Source organism: Arachis hypogaea, chromosome 20 (assembly GCF_003086295.3).
Source record: "Arachis hypogaea cultivar Tifrunner chromosome 20, arahy.Tifrunner.gnm2.J5K5, whole genome shotgun sequence".
Lineage (NCBI taxonomy): Eukaryota > Viridiplantae > Streptophyta > Magnoliopsida > Fabales > Fabaceae > Arachis > Arachis hypogaea.
Genome location: NC_092055.1, coordinates 115073556 through 115092246, shown reverse-complemented (window position 1 = coordinate 115092246; position 18691 = coordinate 115073556).

Sequence of the window (18691 nt, the reverse complement as noted above, 5' to 3'; positions counted from 1 at the left end):
TAGTGGCTTGCGTAGAGATTCCATATTGGCTAGGACATTTAACTAATTTTCTTGAGGGTTCCATATATAGCTTAGAAACCACAAAGCAAAGATCAGATTCCATAATAATCAAGTAGGAATAATCATACGTAATTCTTACATCAAATTATATTGGCTATAATGATTTTCTCTTCTTATTGATTGATGATTCTTTCATTTTCTCATGCAATTTGCACGGTTACATGATTGAAATTGAAACGACACATATATTGGCAATTTTCGAAAAGTGCAATTAGAAATTGAAGTACCATGAGGGAGAAGAAGAATTTTCCAAGCTTTTAAAATGATTAATTATCACCCACGATGAGTGATGTTAACCCTCAACAATTCCAGAATAATGAGAATTGATTGAATTTCTTGTTTAAGAAATGAGATGTTTACATGAATTGTTTTTGTTAAAAACTATATAGAGGTGGTCAAAAAATCTATATATAAATAATGCAGTTGGATTTAGATCCTCTAAATTTTGAATTTGTACTTTAGAAGATAAAGTGTGATTTTCTACCCTTGAATGATTTTTCTCTCATATTTATTCTTGGTCCCACCTATGAAATAAATAGTGAGAGATCACACTTTACTCTCTAAAGTGAAATTCAAAATTTAGAAGATCCAAATCCCATTGTAAATATGATATATTTTTTTTAACAAAGGGAGCTCAACACAATAAAGTGGAGCAGCAAGGATCTAAGCACAATAAAAGAAGACATAAACACAAATAAAAGTATAATCCGTTGTCATCTCCCCGGCATTGCTATCAACAACCAAACGGATCAACTCCACACCATTCCTTATAACTCAAAAATGACATAATCTTTACACCTTCAACACTTGTCTCTGAGCTTTGAAATACTATGTTATTCCGTTCTAACCAAATATTTCAAATAACCGCAAAGAAGCCTATCAGCCATTTCTTTTGCTCCGACTTTTCGCTTGGTACTCCAGTCAAACTCTCAAAGAACTCTTTAACTGTCCCCGGAATGGCCCATGCTCTATCAGCATACGTCAACCAAACACACCACACCTGCCACGTAAACTCACAGGCAAAAAATAAATGATGTACAAATTCTATAGCATTTTTACACAATACACATATATTGTCATTATGATTAATAATGCCAAGTCTACTGAGCCTCTCCTTCGTGTTGACCCTGCCTATTAAAACAAACCATGCAAATAGTTTTCAACTGTTGGAGGAACCAAGCCTCTCCAAATCGAACTAGTAAAACTGTAATTTGTGATATCCTCTGAGAGAGTCTATTTCTGCAACACCTGCACAAAAGAATCAGTAGAAAAATACTTTTTTTTTTTTTATCAAATTTCCATACAACTGAGTCCTCTCTATCACTCGATAATCTTACAACCCGTAACCGGTCGTGAAGTTGATTGAGCAACTCTAACTCCCATTGGAGTAGTTCTCTCCTCCACTGGAAGTTTCATACCCACTCTAGCCCATCCTAAAACCCACAGTCCCCTCTTACGAATCCTTGTTAATTTGAAACAGAGAAGAGTTTCAAAAAACTATCTTTCAATGAGCCACCTTGTAATCAAGCATCCTCCCAAAAACGAGTGCTCTTGCCGTTTTCCACCTCCATAGACAAACCACTGATCATCATATCTCTTACCTGTTGCTCCTTAATATTAAGCTGGCAAATGTCTTTCCAAGGGCCCCCTCTTGATGGCAAAGGTTGGTTTGACAACATTACAGTTGGGTCCAACTGATTACAAGAGCATACAACCTTCTTCCACCGCGGGCAGTCCTCCTTTGAGAAACGCCACCACCACTTGAACAGAAGCGACGCATTTCTAATTAAAGCATCACACACCCCCAAGCCACCTAGCTTTTTCGGAGCTTGAACTACCTCCCATTTTACCAGTGGTATACCATTATTCTCATCTTCTTTACTCCACAAGAACCTTCTCTGTAGTCCAATTATCTTTTCTGCAACCGCTCTTGGCATCTTATACAAGCTCAAGTAGTAGACCGACAGGTTATTGAGAATGGATTTTATTAGGACCAACTTACCCGCTTTGTTGAGAGATCTAGCTTTTCATAAGCTCAGCTTGTCTTCCACCTTGTCTATGATTGGTTTCCAGGTCTTCATCAGTCGAGGATTAGCGCCAAGAGAAATTCCTAAGTATCTGACAGGTAATACCGCCTCGGCACATCCCAACAAAATTGACTGGAATCAGGCTCGAGTTATCAAAATTGATACTCAGACCAGACATTAGCTCAAAACAACGTAGGAGCCTCTTATAATTCACTAGCGTCTCTGTTTTCTACGGACAGAATAAGATTGTGTCATCCATAAATTGGAGATGCGACAATTCTATATTGTCCCTTCCCACCAGCAGTGGAGAAATTTGTCCATTCCTTACCGCCTCCCCCACCATCCTGTGCAGAACGTCAACAACAAGAACAAACGGGAAAGGGGAGAGAGGGTCTCCTTGTCTGAGCCCTCTCTCCATCTTGAACGGCTTGGATAGTGACCCATGATCAACACCGACATAGACGCTATAGTCATACATTCCTTCACCCAAGTCCTCCATCTAACACCAAAGCCCATCTTCTGTAGCACTATATCCACAAAGCTCCATCTCACTTTGTCATAGGCTTTCTGAAAATCTAGTTTAACAATTGCCGCCTGCTTCTTTCGCAGCTTCAACTATTGGACTGTCTCACAAGCAATGAGAGCACCATCATGTATTTTGCGGCCCTTTACAAACGCAGTCTGAGTCTCCCCTACTAGGTGTGGCATCACTAACCGCATTCTTCTTACCAGCACTTTGGATATCACCTTATACACATAGCCAACCATACTAATCGGTCTTAGGTCTTTGATTTCCTTGGCCCCCTCAAATTTTGGAGCTAGTGCCACCCAAGTAACATTAGTATCTATTGGTAGCTTCGCATTCGGAAAAAAACCCAACACAGCTGCAGTAAACTCCTGACCAAGCTCACCCCAACATTTCTTTATGAAGTTCATATTATAACCATCACTACCTGGAACTTTACTGGACTCACAATCCCAAACTGCCTCTCGTACTTCCTCAGTTGATGGCATTTCCTCTAGCACTGCTGCCTCTTCGTCATCAATCTGCTTAACCAGCCCATCACGGATCCCAATCAAAGAAGCATACTCCTGCCTATACATTTCTTTATAAAAACCCGTAATCGCAGTCTTTATTCGGGCCTGATTCCGTACCAATCTTCCATTAATCACTAGAGAATCAATTTTGTTGTTCCTCCTTCTCGCCGACGCTAGGTTATGGAAGTACCTAGTGTTTTTATCCATATCTCTAGCATGTTGGGATCGGGACATCTGCTTCCAATGAATCTCTTTTCTGACATACCACTTCGCACAACAAGTCACCAGAGCCTTCCGTCTAGCTTCCATTGTTCCGTCATAACTACCAGCACTAACCATATCATCAATCTTCTTAATCTCTTCCTTAAATTTCTTAATTCTGCTGTCCATGTCCCCAAAATTATCCTTATGTCATCTCCTTAGCGGTACTGTCAAAGCCTTCAGCTTGTTTGTGAACATATCATCTCCCAAGTTCCTCCACTCATCCTTCACCAACTTCAGAAACCCTTTATGTGTAAACCAGGAATCCAAAGTACGAAAAGGTCTCGGACTCGTACAAAGTCTAGAATCTTCTAATATCAATGGGCAATGATCAGATAGGCCTCTTGGTCCTCCTTTCAAACGAGTATCTGGGAATTCCTCAAGCCACTCCAAACTGACCAAGATCCTGTTGATGCGGCTACAAGAACGACCTCGAAACCATGTGAATTTCCGATCAGTTAACGGTAAATCAACTAGCTGTAAATCTTGCACCCATTCCTTAAAATCCTCCGCAGATGCCGGTAAACTAACAGCTCCTTTCCTTTCTTCCAACCTTATTATCTCGTTAAAGTCTTCCATGAAACAAAATGGAACCTGACATAAACCCACAATGTAGCTTAATTCCTCCCATATCACCAGCTTCTCACTCCGAACATGTGCACCATACACCAAGCAGAAAGCACATTTAAAATTATTTTTTGTCAGCAAGCCTTCAACACACAGCCAACTATCCCCTTTATAGCATTTCGATTGTTTAAACAATAAATTATCCCACATTAAAAATAAACCGCCAGAGGCACCAACTGATTCCACAAATTTCTAACCTACCGTATCACAACCCCACAAGCGTGCTACATCAAACTTAGTAACCACCTCCCTCTTAGTTTCAATCAAACCTAGCATATTCAATCTGTACTTCTTCTTCAACTCTTTCACCATACTCAACTTTCCATACTCTCCTAGGCCTTTAATATTCCAGCAACTATAAATCATTTTAAAAAATTTCTACACACCTTGTTATGTTGTTTGGGCCTGCTCCTCCTAGCTTTCTCCTTATGCTTTGCCAACTTTCTTTTTGTTGCGATAGCTTCATTTTGACTTTGCATAATTGCTATAATATCTTCTTCATTGTCATAAAAAACCGCACCTGACTCCACTGCTAACTTCCACGTTTCCTTATTCTCTATTAACTGCCCTTCCTGCGTAACCCTCAGATCAGCATCTGGTTTTGCGTTTTCAATTTCTGTCTCGGATCCAGTACCCTTTGTAACCCGTTAAATCTCATTGTCCTGACCCGCACCTTCTTCTTCACCTTCTATATCTGCCAAAGCTCTCCCCTTTTTCTGACACAGCATGTGTTAATCTTCATGTTTAGCCCGGCCGCTAGCTTCACCAATAAATCCCTCCATTTCCAGTTCATCATCAACACCTCCTGTCGTATTCCGTACCACCGTGCTCGCTACTTCACCGTTGCACAGTACCAAAGCATTGCTTCGTTTCTCCACCTCCCTGCCTGCCCGACGCTCCGCAGCTCTCCTCAACGTATATGGATGCGAGTCACCTGCACCAAGCGTATCCAGGTTCTCTAATATGTTTGCTGAAGGAGTAGTCGCGCTGCTTTGCTCGCAGAGTGCTACCTTGATGGAGTGGACATGCTGCTTCCCAGACCCAGATCCGCTGGAACGCACCTGACCCGGCCCAGGTCGAGCTGATCCGCTGCAACAAGGGCCCTCACTTGATCCGCTGTACCGCACGTGACCCTGTAGAGCGCGCTGTTCATGCGTGTGGATCTCACCCAGCAGTCCCTCAAGCCCACATTCTTCCACAGGCCCGTTAGTTAGATGGCCCAATAGATGGCTAGCTTTGTTGCACATTTTATGGGCCTCCCTCTTTTATACATTCATTTTCGTCTCATCCCCATCATGAACTCGTATCTCTAATTGTTTGGCCCCACTTCCTTTGTCAAAGCACACCTCTATAACAGTCCTCTCAGATTTACATTCTAAACAATCATCAAATCCCCCAAAATAAGCCTTCTCATTAATTTCATTAATTTTGGATGGATCCGTTAACAGCTGCCTCTGCAATGCCATTAAATTATTTTGATTGCATTCATTCAAAAAAATGTCTGTTATGACCATTGTACCCTTATTGTCACCACCGTCATTGGCTCCTGTCCTGATTAGGTTAGCCGCCGGATCCCAAACCACCGCCGTCAACCCCATTCCGCCGACATGTGAGCTAGCGTTTTCACATATCGATTTTAAACTTGCATCTTCCAGAAAGCATTCATCTCTATATATTTCACATCCTATTTCCTTCACAAATACATCGAATCCACTGGTGCCCATCGTGATATGAATCCATTCCTTAATCACGTCAAAGACACATGTATCGATTAACACTCGGCCAGCACTGAAAGATAAAGCAGACTTCATCACATCGTCATACTTGACTACTTCTCCCCATAGGCCGCCGATCATATTAAACATCTCCACTGACCAAACATGTAAAGGCACTCCATGACATTCTAACCAAACTCTTCTAGTCTCACTACGTTCGGATTCCTCCCATCTCTAGACACTGTAAAAGAATTGTAGGAAGCTATTCATTTTGAAGGTAAACGCTTCCTCCGCATTCTTCATAGAATCAAACACTAGTAGGACTTTGTAAGCTCCAAGCTCCCTAACCTCAACAACCTGAGGAAAGTTCTTAACAATGGCTCTCCGTAGTGATTTGAAGTCAATGGCTCTTGTCGTTCCGTCTACTAAACTCCTCAACAGCCAATCAAAATTCTCTTTTGCTACTGGCACTTCAACTTTCTTTGTCCAACCATTTCCTTGGGTGTCCTTTACGTGTGTTACCTTCTTAGTTTCTTCCATTCTTGTAGAGCTTTCACCCTTCTGAAGTTGTCTACTCTCATCTCAGTTCTTGCAAGGTCTCCCTTACGTACCCCGGTGTTCTTGCCTCCCATAGCCCTTCTGTACTTGGCCTCACCTACATAGATAATCTTTCCCCTGATTCTTGTATGATGCATTTCAGTTATGGCCTTCATCGCTCCCCCTTTTGTCGTATATCGTATGAACGCAAACATGTACACAATTCTATTTTTCAGCTTCCGAGCCAAATAGATGTCATTGATTCATCCTGTCCAATGGAATAAGTGAAATAATTCCTTCTTTGAAACATCATTCGGCAGATTGTTAAACGGAGAATGAAACGTTTTCCAAGCGTTGGTACTCTTCTCGATTCCAAATCCTAGGATCTCTTTTCTGTAAATATGATCTACTTAATATGCTAAAACTGAGTTTTCCTCCAACTAATGGAAGTGAGGTGTCCATTTCTTATGAATCCATTTTCCCGCCAAAATGAATGCACGCACTATTTTCTCTTCTAAGTTTATTTTATAAAAATATCTTTATTATAATTATACTAATTTAGAAAAATATCTTTATTATATTTATATAAAATTAATATTTAATACATTATTAAACTACTTATCAATTATCAATCGGAAATAATAATAATAATAATAATAATAATAATAATAATAATAATAATAATAATAATAATAATAATAATAATAATAATAATAATAATATGATAATTATATGATAATGGCACTGGTTATTAATAACCAATTTATATTTCTGTGAGTAAATTTATTTTGAAAAAATATCTTTATTATAATTATATTACAATATTACAATTAATATTTAATGAATAATGCATAATTATACTAATTTAAGAAAATATCTTTATTATCTATCTATTCTATTTATTTTTTCTATTATATGAAAATTGAATTTTCACACTTAATGATGAAACTGATGTGGCATGCTCTTGAGGTATTTCCTTATTTATTTCATTTAATTCGTTAAAGCAAATCAATTATAATTAATTAATTAAATCAATTAATTAATTTGATAAGACATTCAAATATCACCATTTATTATAATTTATATGAATTGATTAATTATAATTAATTATATCAATTAATTAATTTAGTGAATTATATTAATTATTTGATTTCATTAGAGTAAATATCAAATTATTTAATAAATAATAAATATGATAACAAAATATATGAATTAATTTAATTAGTTTATTTTTCTCAATACCATCTATTTATACAAGATCAAATATTTTTTATTCATTCGCTCTCTTTTCTCTCTCTCTCCCTCCCTCCCTCTCTTCCTCTCTTTCTCTCTCTCTCGTGCTTAAGGTACAATTTTCATAATTTATTTATTTTTTATTTTTTATCTTTATTTATACATTTTATTTTTTTATTTTTTTAAGATTTTTTTATTTTAATCGCTTATTATTAGGCGCATACTTCCAATCCTACAAAGGCATGGTTACGTAAAATGGTGGTCTCAATTTGATTCATCAATGGCCTATCCAGATAATGTCATAGAATGGTTCAAAACCAATCCACATAGTCAGAAGATTTCAGATCCGGAAATGGCTTCGTTTCTGAATCAGAAAGCTCAAATAGCTGCAGCCCTTGCAGGAGCTCAATCAAAAGAAGAGCTGGAGAGCTTACAAGGAAACTCTCAGGGCTTCTCTCTCTAACTTCTCTCAAGGTTTCTTTTCAGTGACTTTCCAATCCCAGTTTTCAAAAATCTTGAGACCCATAAATTCTGAAATTCATATTTCAGGATTACAAAATAATTCAAACATTTCTCAAGCAGTTTACCAAACCGGTGATGATGATGTTGAAATACAATCTTCTCATCAATATCCAATATACTCTTCTATGAATGATGGTACCCATGAGTAGCACATAATTTGTTATAAATAGAGAAGCTTTACGTAAAAATCTTTACTTTGAGGAGTATGACCTCCCCAGAGAATGGTATTTACGTACTTATACAGCTGCTCAAATCTCATCATTCAAAGAAAAATACTACAATTTTCTAAATGAGGTTAAAATACATATTCCTTTCTTTGAATGGTTCATGCTTATTCCATCAAAAATGATATTGATTACCCTTTCAAAAGTAAACAAACTTCGCTTTCAGCAAATATTATTTCAACTTGGAAAGTCAAAGATGGGAACTTAGTCAGATCTGTGTTTCCCCCAAAAGGAGCTTTTGTTATTTCAAATACGGAAGGACATAACCCTATTATGGCCTCTCCTTTTAAATCAAAAAATATAGATGAAGCTGTCGCCCCAAAAGATATTAAAAATATCATTGAGCAATCAAATTATACCAATAGATTTTTACAATGCTTGGGTGACAACCTTTCATCCTCAGGATCTACTTTTTCTTTGAAAAATATTTCTGAAGCCTCTACTTCTAAAAGTATTGAGAAACCCCTTTTGAAACCTTTCAAAATGAGTAACAGGGCAAAACAGAGTCTTAAAACCTCTATTTTAAAATAACAATCTAGCGATTTAGAAGTCATGCAAAAGATTGACCAACTTTTAAATCGTTTCAATACCGTCCCTGAGACTCCTACAAACTCTAGTGAATCTACATCTCGTATTCAGACCCGCTCATCCAAGGCCATTAATGCCATTGGTCATGATTCCAATGATTCTTCCTCTTGTCAAAGTGACGATTCGGACAAATCATCCCTTAAAGTCAGCCCAATCATGACCAACTCTTTAACAAAATGGAAGGGTCTAACCAAACCCTCTGCATATGGTTATAATCATGTCTCCGCCCCAGATCTAGCTCTCGAAGAAAGAGAACTAGGTTTTGTCAACTTCAACGCCAATAACATCTATGAATGGAATATAGACGGTAAAATAGAATACAACATCATGAGCATGCTTCAACATATGACCATGGTAGGTACAACCTATCAAGCTGCCCATGAGACCTCAGAGGAAGCAATAGCTAATGTTATTGTTTCGGGTTTCTCCGGCCAACTCAAAGGATGGTGGGATAACTACCTTTCTGATGGCCAAAAATAGTCTATCTTTTCAGCCATAAAACTCAATGACCAAAACGAACCCATCATTGGAGATAACGGGGAACCTATCCCTGATGCCGTCAACACCTTAATCTTTACCATAGCAAGCCACTTCATAGGGGATCCATCTCTTTAGAAAGACCGATCTGCTGAGCTGCTTTCCAATCTTCGGTGCAAAACTTTGTCTGACTTTCGATGGTATAAGGACACCTTTCTTACTAGAGTCTATACCAAAGAAGATAGTCAACAACCTTTTTGGAAAGAAAAATTTCTTGCTGGACTCCCCAAATCCCTGGGAGATAAAGTGAGGGACAAAATTCGTAGCTTAACCCCAGACGGGATAATACCCTATGATGAGTTAAGTTATGGTCAACTCATTTCTTTCATCCAAAAGGTTGCTTTGAAGATTTGTCTAGATGATAAAATACAAAGGCAACTTGCTCGTGAGAAAACCCAAAATCGTATTGATTTGGAAACTTTTTGTGAACAATTTGGTCTTCCTGCTTGTCATCCAAGGAAATCTAAAAGACCATCCAATCGAAAAGTTTTTAAACCTAATCCTGAGAAGAATTTTAGAAAAAACAGAAAAGGTTTCCAAAAACCCAAAAATGAGAAAAGTTTTCAAAATAATTTTCAAAAATACCCACATAAAAACCCCATTATTTGCTATACATGTAAAAAACCATGACATGTTAGCAAATATTGTAGGTTAAAAAGAAAGATTAATAATCTGAACCTTGATCCTCAGATTGAAGATCAGATTAACAATCTTTTAATTGAAAGCTCTGATGATGACTCTGGACGAGAATCCTCGGATGATATCAACAATATCCAAGTAGATGATATTGAATTATCCTCAGATTCCGATGTCAAGCAGATTAGTGTCTTATCCAAAGATCAAGACAATATCCAAGTAGATGATATTGAATCATCCTCAGATTCCGATGTCAAGTAGATTAGTGTCTTATCCAAAGATCAAGATCTCTTGTTTGATGCTATAGAGGCTATTGGCGATCCAGAATAAAAGAAAAATTTTCTTTTGAAATTAAAAATATCTTTACAAAAAGAGAAAAAACCCAAAAATTTGGTCCTTAGCAACAAATATGATGTCAAACCTATTTTCAAAAAATTAGAAAAACAAGTTATTCATCCCATAACCATTCAGGACCTCCAGACTGAGGTTAACAGTCTTAAAAGGGAAATCCAGGAAATCAAAAGAAATCAAGACAATCATAAACTCATTCTCTCGCAATTAATACAAGAGGAAGAATCTGGTGATAAAGAACTTGATTCTCTTTTAAACCAGACTGAGTGTTCTAAGAAACAAGAAAATAAAATCTCTAACGACAACGAGGGAAAAGAAATTTTGAGAATAATAAATGTATTCTCTTTTATGAAGCATTGTGTCCATATCTGAATTGTCGTTAAATATTTTGTTTTCAACACCATTGCACTCTTTGACTCAGGTGCAGATTCAAATTGTATTAAGAAAGATTTGATCCCCACAAAGTATTTCGAAAAGTCTACTGAACGCCTTAGCTCAATAACGGGTGAAAGGCTAAGTATCAATTTCAAACTAACCGATATTTTTGCAGAAAAGGGTAATCTCCGAGTTCCCACCGAATTTATCATAGCAAAGAATATCAAAAATAATGTAGTCTTGGGGACACCTTTCATAATCCTTTTGTTTCCTTATTTGGCAGATTTTCCTGGACTAACCTCTTTTGTGGGAGGACAAGTAACTTTCTTTGAGTTCCTAGACTCGCCAAAGTAGAGATCCCTAAACCTAATTGAATCCAAAACCAAACAGATCTGCTTTTTAAAAGAAGAAATCTCTTTCAAAACCCTTGAATCACAGCTTTCTCAACCAAAGATTCAAGATAAGATAAAAAATCTTTCAAATCAAATTGAAAAGTCTATCTGTTCTGATTTGCCTCATGCCTTCTGGAATAGGAAAGAACACATTGTCGATCTTCCCTATGAAAAAGATTTCAAGGAATCAAAAATTCCTACAAAAGCTCGTCCTATTCAGATGAATAAGCAGCTTTTGCAGCATTGTCAAAAAGAAATTAAAGATCTTTTGGATAAAGGATTGATTCGTCCTAGCAAGAGTCCATGGTCCTGTTCTGCGTTTTATGTTAATAAACAAGCTGAAATAGAACGAAGAACTCCTAGACTTGTCATCAATTACAAACCTTTGAACCAAGCTTTGCAATGGATTCGTTATCATATCCCAAACAAAAAGGATTTGCTTAATAGATTAAACTCAGCAAATATTTTTTCAAAATTTGATATGAAATCCGGTTTTTGGCAGATCCAAATTACAGAATCAGACCGATATAAAATAGCATTTACAGTTCTATTTGGTCAATATGAATGGAATGTAATGCCTTTTGGTCTGAAAAATGCCCCATCTGAATTTCAAAAAATTATGAACGATATTTTCAACCCATACTCAAACTTTGCAATCGTTTATATTGATGATGTTTTAATCTTTTCCCAAACTTTACATGAACATTTCAAGCATGTTAAAACTTTTATGTACATCATCCAAAAAATGGTCTTGCTGTCTCTAAGTCAAAAATTGTTCTCTTCCAAATAAAAATCCGTTTTCTTGGTCATATGATTTTCCAAGGAACTATAACCCCAATTGAAAGATCAATTTTGTTTGCAGAAAAGTTTTCAGATCATATCCTTGATAAACCTCAGCTCCAGAGGTTCCTAGGATGTCTCAATTATGTCTCGGATTTCATCCCAAATCTTAACAATCTCATTAAGCCTCTCCATGATAGGCTTAAGAAAAATCCTCCACCATGGACAGACAAACATTCTGATATTATCAGATTTCTTAAAACCAAAGTCCGTAATCTTCCTTGTCTTTACTTACCTGTTCCTCATGCATTCAAGATAGTGGAAACAGATGCATCAGATTTAGGATATGGGGGTATCCTAAAACAAAAATTGCATGATAAAGAATGTATCATTGTATTTACATCCAAATATTGGAATAGTAGTCAACAAAAATATTCCACTGTCAAAAAAAATAAATTTTAGCCATTGTTTTATGCATCACAAAATTTCAATCTGACTTACTCATTAAAAAATTTTTAGTCCGAGTTGACTGTAAATCGGCCAAAGATGTTTTACAAAATGATGTCAAAAATCTTGCATCAAAACAAGTGTTTTCCAGGTGGCAAGCTATATTAAGCATTCTTTATTTTGATATTGAGCACATCAAGAGCAACTCAAACTCTCTCTCTGACTTTCTCACACGTGAATATTTGCATGGAGACAAGCAAAAAGACGATGCCTAAAAAGGCAACTTTAGCCTCAGCAAGAGGCAGAGGCGTTCGCCTAGCCCTACCCGGGCCAATCAGAAGATCTGGGTCCAGCACCCCAACAGGGTCATCTACCCAACAGCCTACTCAACAATCTGGGTCATCTACCCAACAACCCACTTAACAATCCATTGAACCAACAAACAACCAAGCCAAACAAACTAAGGCAGACTATGCCTTCCCAATCGAAACCATCTTGGCCTTACAAGACTAGGGTCTCACTAAACTCAACAAAAAATTTTGGGCTGACATTTGTAGTGAGTCAAATGAAGAAATTGACTTAGCTCAACTGATATCCCAAATGGCCAATCATAAAACAGTCATACAACTAGGAAAAGAAAAGGCTATTGTCCAAACACCCCAAACATCCTCAACCACTACCAAAACACAAAAAGCCCAAACTAATTACATGTCCACAAACAAAACCTCAAACATTATCCATATGGAGCCTAAATTCTGGGATAGCTCATCAAACAAAGCCATCCCAAAGATTTTCCCTACTGGATTTCATTCAGGCCTTTGGCACCCAACAAAATCCGCTAATTTTACGAATTCATCTTAATAGATACTGACTCAGTATCTATTAAACACTACAAGGACAAAACCAATCCTGCATTTATAACCCCTTCAACTATCCAAATCCTCAGAATTTTGTCCCCAAAATAATTTGGGAACAATCTAAACAAAATTCAAAAATTTTCTCAAAATTATGACCCAATATGTTTTAATTATTGGGACTACATGGAAGCCTGGACTAAAGTATTTTGGTTTCAAAATATTTAGTACAGACATTCATGGTTAATCTATTTTAAAAGAAAAACCAATTATATTTTTCCAAATTGGTTCTACCAATGGTGGGACTTCTTTGGGCCAATTCCAGAAATTCTACCCTCACCAACAGATGAAGGGTTTAAACTTTTTCAATCAAAATTTAACAGTCAGGAAACATGTGTTAAAGTAATGTTAAAATTTTTCTCAATATTTTCACTGGCATGGGTATTTTCCTGGCAATACAAATATGCAAAATCAGACCACTGCAAATCACTTCCAATCCTACAAAGGCATGGTTACGTAAAATGGTGGTCTCAATTTGATTCATCAATGGCCTATCTAGATAAGATCAGAGAATGGTTCAAAACCAATCCACATAGTCAGAAGATTTCAGATCCAGAAACAGCTTCGTTTTTGAATCAGAAAGCTCAAATAGCTGCAGCCCTTGTAGGAGCTCAATCAAAATAAAAAAACGCTTAATATAGCTTGCCACCTGGCAAACACTTGTTTTGATGCAAGATTTTTGACATCATTTTGTAAAATATCTTTGGCCGATTTACAGTCAACTCGGACTAAAAATTTTGATTGAGTAAGTCAGATTAAAATTTTGTGATGCATAAAACAATGGCTAAAATTTCTTTTTTGACAGTGGAATATTTTTGTTGAGTACTATTCCAATGTTTGGATGTAAATACAATGATACATTTTTTATCATGCAATTTTTGTTTTAGGATACCCCCATATCCTAAATCTGATGCATCTGTTTCCACTATCTTGAATGCATGAGGAACATGTAAGTAAAGACAAGGAAGATTGTGGACTTTGGTTTTAAGAAATCTGATAATATCAGAATGTTTGTCTGTTCATGGTGGAGGATTTTTCTTAGGCCTATCATGGAGAGACTTAATGAGATTGTTAAGATTTGGGATGAAATCTGAGACATAATTGAGACATCCTAGGAACCTCTGGAGCTGAGGTTTATCAAGGATATAATCTGAAAACTTTTCTGCAAACAAAATTGATCTTTCAATTGGGGTTATAGTTCCTTGAAAAATCATATGACCAAGAAAATGGATTTTTGTTTGGAAGAGAACAATTTTTGACTTAGAGACAGCAAGACGATTTTTTTGGATGATGTACAAAAAAGTTTTAACATGCTTGAAATGTTCATGTAAAGTTTGGAAAAAGATTAAAACATCATCAATATAAACGATTGCAAAGTTTGAGTATGGGTTAAAAATATCGTTCATAATTTTTTGAAATTTAGATGGGGCATTTTTCAGACCAAAAGGCATTACATTCTATTCATATTGACCAAATGGAACTGTAAATACTATTTTATATCGGTCTGATTCTGTGATTTGGATCTTCCAAAAATCGGATTTCATATCAAATTTTGAAAAAATATTTGCTGAGTTTAATCTATTAAGCAAATCCTTTTTGTTTGGGATAGGATAACGAATCAATTGCAAAGCTTGGTTCAAAGGTTTGTAATTGATGACAAGTCTAGGAGTTCATCATTCTATTTCAACTTGTTTATTAACATAAAATGCAGAACAGGACCATGGACTCTTGCTAGGACGAATCAATCCTTTATCCAAAAGATCTTTAATTTCTTTTTGACAATGCTGCAAAAGCTGCTCATTCATCTGAATAGGGTGAGCTTTTGTAGGGATTTTTGATTCCTTGAAATCTTTTTCATAGGGAAGATCAACAATGTGTTCTTTCCTATTCCAGAAGGCATGAGGCAAATCAGAACAGATAGACTTTTCAATTTGATATGAAAGATTTTTTATCTTATCTTGAATCTTTGGTTGAGAAAGCGTTGATTCAAGGGTTTTGAAAGAGATTTCTTCTTTTAAAAAGCAGATCTGTTTGGTTTTGGATTCAATTAGGTTTAGAGATCTCTGCTTTGGCGAGTCTAGGAACTCAAAGAAAGTTATTTGTCCTCCCACAAAAGAGGTTAGTCCAGGAAAATCTGCCAGATAAGGAAACAAAAGGATTATGAAAGGTGTCCCCAAGACTACATCATTTTTTATATTCTTTGCTATGATAAATTCGGTGGGAATTCGGAGATTACCCTTTTCTACAAAAACATCGGTTAGTTTGAAATTGATTCTTAGCCTTTCACCCGTTATTGAGCTAAGGCGTTCAGTAGACTTTTTGAAATATTTTGTGGGGATCAGACCTTCCTTAATACAGTTTGAATATGCACTTGAGTCAAAGAGTGCAATAGTGTTGAAAACAAAATCTTTAACAACAACTCGGATATGGACACGATGCTTTATAAAAGAGAATACATTTATTATTCTCAAAATTTCTTTTCCCTCGTTGTTGTTAGAGATTCTATTTTCTTGTTCCTTAGAACACTTAGTCTGGTTTAAAAGAGAATCAAGTTCTTCATCACCAGATTCTTCCTCTTGTATTAATTACGAGAGAATGAGTTGATGATTGTCTTGATTTCTTTTGATTTCCTGGATTTCCCTTTTAAGATTGTTAACCTCAGTCTGGAGGTCCTGAATGGTTATGGGACGAATAACTTGTTTTTCTAATTTTTTGAAAATGGGTTTGACATCATATTTGTTGCTAAGGACCAAATTTTTGGGTTTTTTCTCCTTTTGTAAAGATCTTTTTAATTTCAAAAGAAAATTTTTCTTTTGTTCTGGATCGCCAATAGCCTCTATAGCATCAAACAAGAGATCTTGATCTTTGGATAAGACACTAATCTGCTTGACATCAGAATCTGGGGATGATTCAATATCATCTACCTGGATATTGTTGATATCATCCGAGGATTCTCGTCCAGAGTCATCATCAGAACTTTCAATTAAAATATTGTTAATCTGATCTTCAATATGAGGATCAAGGTTCAGATTATTAATCTTTCTTTTTAACCTACAATATTTGCTAACATGTCCTGGTTTTTTACATGTATAGCAAATAATAGGATTTTTCTGTGGGTATTTTTGAAAATTATTTTGAAAACTTTTCTCATTTTTGGGGTTTTGGAAACCTTTTCTGTTTTTTCTGAAATTCTTCTCAGGATTAGGTTTAAAAACTTTTCAATTGGATGGTCTTTTAGGTTTTCTTGGATGACAAGCAGGAAGACCAAATTGTTCACAAAAAGTTTCTAGACCAATACGATTTTGGGTTTTCTCATGAGCAAGTTGCCTTTGTATTTTATCATCTTGACAAATCTTCAAAGCAACTTTTTGGATGAAAGAAATGAATTGACCATAACTTAACTCATCATAGGGTATTATCCCGTCTGAGGTTAAGTACGTAAATATCATTATCTGGGGAGGTCATACTCCTCAGAGTAAAGGGTTTTACGTAAAGCTTCTCTATTTATAACAAATTCTGTGCTACTCATGGGTACCATCATTCATAGAAGAGTATGTTGGAGATTGATGAGAAGATTGTATTTCAACATCATCATCATCGGTTTGGTAAACGGCTTGAGAAATGTTTGAATTATTTTGTAATCCCGAAATATGAATTTCAGAATTTATGGGTCTCGAGATTTTTGAAAACTGGGATTGAGAAGTCACTGAAAAAGATCTTCTTGCTGAAGCAAAATCGTTAGATGTTCCTGCTTCAGATCTAGAGGAAAAAGAGTTTCGTCTATCAAAGAAAATCTCTACTTTCCCTGATTCATCCTGTTTTATTTCTCGTAAAGGAGTTTCAACATCGACAATAATAGGAAAGAGTGTACAACAATTTAGAACAACTTCAAATTGAACCTAAAGGAATTGGTTTATCTTTTTCTAAAGAAAGTATATAAATACAATATTTTTCAAAAAAAAAAACTAAACAAAGGTAAATATTATGTTATGCTAAATCAAATTCAAATTAAAATAATTTATATGAAGTTTATTAAATGAAAATTAATTGGAATAAAAGCAGAAATCTTGCTTTAGAAGGTTTGAAGAGTTCGTAAATACGTAATTAAGTATATATATGCATAAAAATTCGAATAATGTTGCAAAAAGGATCAAATTATATTCAAATGAGAAAATCTAAGGTAAGGTATTCTTGTAAAAATAAATAAAGACTAAGTAGTACTTTTAGATAGAAACATGTTGTAACTATATAAAGAAATTATTCATTTTTGTGAGGAAGTATTTATAAAATCAAAGGTTGTGTATTTAGAATTCAGATAATGGTTACAATCAGAATCAAACAGAAAAGGACTAAAATAGAACTATTTTCAAAAGAGATTCCAAGATAAGAGTTGTAGAAGAAAACTACTAGAATTGATACATTTTATCAAAACAAGGTCAGCTTTTATCATTTTTACGAAGAAACACAAAACCAAAGATTATAATCACACAATAGTTGCAGAACACGAAACAGGAGAACTAAATCGCATAATTAGTTTACTACAAATCGCGACTCTTAAGATTTCAAACGATTTAGGAATCAAGGATCATACGTTACACCAAAACTAATTCGAGATCAAATCAACAAATACCAAATTTATGAATAATGTTAAGGTTGAATGTTCCTTAAAGATTCAAGCAACAATTAGGAACATAATCAAGCAAGGATATATATGAATGACAAGATATGGAAGAAAAATATCCAAAACATATTTCAAGAAAAGAATCAAGAACTAGGGATTCCAATATAACTGATAAAAAAAAGATAATGTCAAACACGAATAAAGATTATACGTCGAAATGGAACTAATCTCTAGAACTTAGTTTCTAGCGTTCCCAAAACCCGCAACTCGCATTATCTATGACTCGCATATCACATATGATAACCCATTAATGCTTACATATACATAATTCACTAGTGTTAATCCGGCCAAACTTAATACCAGGAATTATGCAATGCAAGACTAATGGCATTAATCAATAGACCGTCATGTGCATAAAGCTCTAATTCTTGTTATTCAAACAAGACCTACTACATGACAGACTCTCAGAGTATGCAATTGAAGCATAATCAGTCCCTTCCCCAGGCTCTATATGAAAGACCACTCTGATACCATAATGTAACACCCTCACTATCAGAAGTCACGCTTCCGGATGCGCTACTCTGATAACAAGAAGTATAACGACTACTTTACATACTAAATACTTAAATAGGAGCCTGTGACTCGACACTGTATCGCTGATTTCTTTTAAAACCGAAAATAAATACTTTATTTTAAGAAAATACAAGCAGGCATAGATTCATATACAAGACTCCTTACATGATAACTCATAATATAATATACATATAAAACATACAACTCCTATCCCTCTTACAAACTTGTAATAA